Genomic DNA, 5,165 nt, shown 5'->3' on the forward strand with positions numbered 1-5,165 from the left:
CAGGGAAAGAACAGAGATACAGAACAGCCGGGCATCTGTACCCAAGCACAAGCTGGAAGTGCAAGACAGCCACGTGAGCCACAGTTGAAAAGTGATCTTTATAACAGATTGGAAACGAGCAAGCAACACAACCATTAAAATCTTCACCAAGAAGACCTAAAAAGTTATAGTCCCCGAAAATTAGACTCTGTCAGTGTGCAAATCAATGCTAAATGCTGAACATTTTACACCTCCCCCCTCCCCAGTGATGACATTCAGCCTCCAGCTTGCTGTCCGCAAACAATTTGACTTCTCACCATCCATTTGCAGAGCCACAGAGACCATCTCGATGCACTTGTCTCGGATGGAATCTCCGGTCAGATAGCAGGGCGGCAAAAAGACGGCAGAAGATGCAAATGTCGGAGAGATGGGACTAGTTGGTGTCCTGGGTACATCCGGCCTTGGTTTGCTATTGGATCTGGACAGGACAGGAAAAGGCAGAGCTTAGAACAAGCAACCAGAGGGTTCAATAATTTCCTCCTTAGTCCTGATCAATGTGGGATTCTTCAGTAGTGGCAAAAAGATGCTTCCATTCACTGGTGCTGTTAAGTCATTTTAGACTTTGAACTTAATGGTGTCAGACATTTGGGGAACTACAAATCCCAGAATACCTCCAGGGGTACGGAGGAAGGCTAGCAGCAGCCTGCAATAGAGCCCTGGAGTTTTGCCCTGAAATCCAGCTGTAATAGCACCACTTGCTTCCATTTCTCTCATTCCTGGGTTTACAGAATCAGGAGCAGGGCTTTTTTTCAGCTGGAACGCAGTGGAACGGAGTTCTGGAACCTCTTGAAAATGGTCACATGGCTGGTGGCCTCACCCCCCCCCCCTGATCTCCAGACAGAGGGGAGCTTAGATTGCCCTCTGCACCGCAGGCAACCCACTGAGTTCCACCACCTCTTTTCCCAGAAAAAAAGCCCTGATCAGGAGCCAACCCAGGACGGGCAGATGGGAGCTGCTGCTCTTTCCCCTGCTTTTACTAAGGTTTGGTTTAATGAGAATTGGAAGCAGGGATCTTTGCCTCCTCCCCAGTCGTCACAACAAGGGGAGATGTGTGGGCTGACCAGAGATGGTGAAGCAACCTGCAGCTCCGCAGCGCCAGGCCACCTCCTTTAGGGACTTCTCTAGAAGATCTAAAAGCATGTGATAATCTCATGGTGCTCCTCCCATTCTTTCACATTGCCGCTGAATTTCCAAGCATATTATTATAATAATTCACGTGATAAGTTCGTGTGTTCAAAGCATTTCACATACATATGGTGACTTTTAAACAGCCCTGTAAAGCAAGAGGTTGCTAAAGAATCAGCCCTGATGCAATGCTGTCACTTCTGGGTCATGCCAGAACTGATGTCGTGTGTGACTGTGCTAATTGCCCCAGCCTGCCTCCTTCTGCCAATCAGCTGGAGATCGGTGTGCAGAAACAAAAAATTGGGGGAGTGCAAAGTGTGTGCCTGGCAGTGTGTAATATACATCCATATCACATCTTTACAGTGTTGTGATTTGGAGCCTGATTACTGTGAATGGTTCTGTTGGCTTAACCTGAAGTGGGATGTTTAGGGGGAGCCGCAGCTTATAACAAAAAACAACGGGAATGCTTCTTAAAACTTGTAGATATTCCCTCAATGGGCCTCAATTTTTAGGAAAAGGCTCCGTTCAAGCATTCATCGGAGTATGAAGGAGCTGCAGAGGGAGGGGATGTGTGAAGAAACAGCAGTTCAGATTCTAGAAGAGGGAGAGAAGGAAGCAGTTGAACATCTGGGGGTGGGCTGAATCACCTTGGGAGTGCAGGATCTCTCCAGATCAGATGTAGGACAGCAGATCTGCTGCCTTGCAGGAGAGCTTCTTTACCTCCATCTAACTTTTCCTTGTGTGATTTGTAAAATGGAGGAAATATTACAAAAAACTCCTAAAACTCCCAGTGCTCTCTCCTCCAGAGGGAACCAACCCAATCTCTGCAATATCTTACCACTTGGAGAAGAGTGCATACGAATCTCCTTCTTCCTTACATTGGCTGAGAGGGGCCAGCTTGCCCATAAACTTTCTAGAGCCCAGTGCCTGCAAGTAAGCTCCAACAAAAGCTGGAATAGTCCTAAGCAGGGCTTTTCTTCTGGGAAAAGAGGTGGTGGAACTCGGGACCTCACAATGACGTCACTTTGGGTCAGCTGGAATAAGGGGGGGTGGCCCCACCCCCTGATCTCCAGACAGAGGGGAGTTTAGACCCCTCCATGCCGCTTGGCGGTGCAGAGGGCAATCTAAACTCCCCTCTGTCTGGAGATCAGGGGGCGGGGCCACCAGCCATGTGACCATTTTTAAGAGGTGCCGGGACTCCATTCCACTGTGTTCCACTGAAAAAAAAGCCCTGGTCCTAAGGCTGGAAAGGGGGCCTCACTGACTAGCAATCCCACCATGAGGGGATTCACGATGATTCCCATGTTCTCCATAGCCAGTTGCACGTTAAGATCACTCTCCATCCCTTTACCTCTCCTCTTTGCCATCCGTGGAGTTTTTCCGAGGCTCAGTAGGGTTGGAGCTTGTGGAAAGTGTCCTGGAAACAGGAAGGTGCAATTATCTAAAAACTGTGATAAGAAAGCATGCACCTAAAACAAGAGCAGTCTAGTTTAATTACAGGTCAATAATAAAATTTAAAACGTAAAAAACTCTATCTTAATTGCAATTCACATAGCAAAGTCTGAAATTAAGAGATTCAGATTAATAATTTCAGGATATAATCTTTTGAGAGTCAAAGCTTCCTTCTTCAGGTACAAGCAAAAGTGGTGATCCCTGAACCTTTATATCCCAGTCAGGAGGTGGGAGGGATGAAGCAAAGAAAGGAGTCGGGATGTAAAGGTACAACGTTATAATGCAGCTTGATTAGAACAGAAATTGACATCTGTAGTGAGATAAGAATGACTGTGCTGCACTTGTGCTGGGCAACAGTACTCCTCTTTCCCAAGCATTGGGAAGCAAGCGTTTTCTTGCCCTCAGAGCCAAGCTACAAGTAATGCCTTACACAGATTGGACACTTGTTAGCTTTCCTCAAGTTTGGATGGGAAATGTAGGCGTCCTAGTCTTACAGCTTGGCTCTCCATGACAGCTGCAAGACCAGGATGCTGACATTTCCCATCAAAACTTGAGGGAAGCTGACAAGTGTCCAACCTGTGTCAGGCATCACTTGTAGCTTGGCTCTCAGACAGCCCCCTAACTTTAAACAACTTCTCATTCACAATAATGCACTTCCTAACATGGACATGGATTCTGGGACTGAGGTCTACCATAAACCAAAATGCCAACTCCGTCCACATATTCACTCCAACAACACAATCACAGGACCTAACGACACCAGTTATACCATCTGAGGTTATTCAACTTGTTCCTCTTCTAATGTTATATATGCTATCAAGTGTCAGCGATGCCCTTCCACTCTCTACATTGGATGAACATTAGATGAACAGGGAGTCCCGATGCAAAAGAATAAATGGACATAAATCTGACATTAAGATGTTCTCCCACTGGTTTTTGAGTATTGTGATTTTTTTATAGTGCAATCCTAAGAAGAGTTACTCCAGGCTTAGACTGGGCTTAGACTGTAGTAACTCTTCTTTGGATTGCATTGTTAATCTCCCAGGACATTCCACAGTTGACTTAAAAGAGTGGCTGTCCTCAAACAGAGAAACTTCAAGGGTAGATTACAATGGGACAGGAGGAGCCGTCACGGGGCCCAGAACTCTCTCCAGCTGTGCAGGGTTAGCGTTGCTGACAGTTGAAGCTTACCTTTCCCCTGAGAGTCGCTTGGGAGATGAGGACGAAGTGGAGGCAGCCGTGGAAGTGGAAGATCTCGAGTCTTCGGAGTCCCTTCTTGACATACAGGGGCGAAGAAGAGAATCATATCGTTATATGATGCTGCGGTCAAGAGGCTGCCAATATTAACCAAGGCCCTTTTCACGCTACTTACCTGCTCCTGGAACGTTGCAAAACATCACGCAAAAAACGCGGAAGATAGCATCTTCTCGCGAGATTTTTGCGCGACGTCGCACAAAACTCTCGCGAGAAGACGCTATCTTCCGCGTTTTTTGCGCGATGTTTCGCAACGTTCCGGGAGCAGGTAAGTAGTGTGAAAAGGGCCCCTGTTCACAAGTTACAGTGTACAACCCATTTACAGGGTGCACAGATTTTTTTAAAAAGAAACTTGTGTTGAGTCATTCTTAACACTCAATTTACGCACAGCGGAATGTGTGATGCAAACCCCTCATGCATCCAGGTACCGGTCCCTAGTTTCAGTTGCAAAGTAAACATTGGTTAGCGCTTTCTTACAAACAGACAGACCCGTATGCATTTGTTCTCTGTCACGTGTGAACAGCGCTTATTCAAAATGATGATGCTGTTGCCATGGGGTTGCCAAACTGGACTTTGTGGCTAAGCCAAAACTCACTCTTGGGCCCACTAAGTTACCTGCAGCCACCTCCTCCGGCCAGTTTTCGTGTTACAGATTATATAGGTTGGGTCTGGGGGACTCAGACCGGAATGGTGGGTTGTCCTCAATTCCCACAAGGTGCCGATTTCAAATTGGGATCCTGGCACGCATGGAGAAGGCAATTCAGTCTTTCCCCCATGGTATTCTCCTAACCTGAAATAGTCCGTAGATGCTATTTGAGCCATTGGGGTCAAATAGCACTCTGGGATACATGTGGGTTTCCCAACAAACTGAAGAGTGCCTCCTGGATCATTTCAGTTTAGGAAAACAGCACCGTAAGGAGAGGGAGGATGAAGCCCCTTCTCCATGTGAACTAGGCCCCCAATCCAAATCAGGCACCCCAAATACAGGAATTGAGGAGAATCCCATGACTCACATCTGAGACACAAGGTGGAGACCCCAGACCCAGCCTGCACAATCCAGAATATGTGAATAGGCTCCGCTTCTGCCTCAGTTGCTCCCACATTGGGGCTGAATCCGGCCGCTGCAGAGTGCGGGAGTGCTTCTGGGGCGGCACGACAGGCCCTGGAGTGCTCCTGCACTCCTCAGTGGCCTGATTCAGCCCAAATCGGGCCAGATTCATCCCAAATTGGGCTGCTGTGGAACCGAGGAGTACTGCCGCTGCTGTGCAACAGGCCCTGGGGCACTCCTGCAGTCC

General features: G+C 47.7%; 1 long non-coding RNA gene across 1 annotated transcript; it reads right to left on the reverse strand.

The window, feature by feature from the left end:
* Positions 1–298: 298 nt before the first annotated feature.
* On the reverse strand, positions 299–3,893 carry LOC129343687 (uncharacterized). The gene is made up of 3 exons (XR_008598318.1): positions 3,808–3,893; positions 2,516–2,581; positions 299–457 (listed from the first exon to the last, which is right to left on the reverse strand). It is a non-coding gene; the product is annotated as an uncharacterized LOC129343687 (long non-coding RNA).
* Between the last annotated feature and the right edge of the window lie 1,272 nt (positions 3,894–5,165).

This window comes from Eublepharis macularius, chromosome 15, assembly GCF_028583425.1.
Source record: "Eublepharis macularius isolate TG4126 chromosome 15, MPM_Emac_v1.0, whole genome shotgun sequence".
NCBI lineage: Eukaryota > Metazoa > Chordata > Lepidosauria > Squamata > Eublepharidae > Eublepharis > Eublepharis macularius.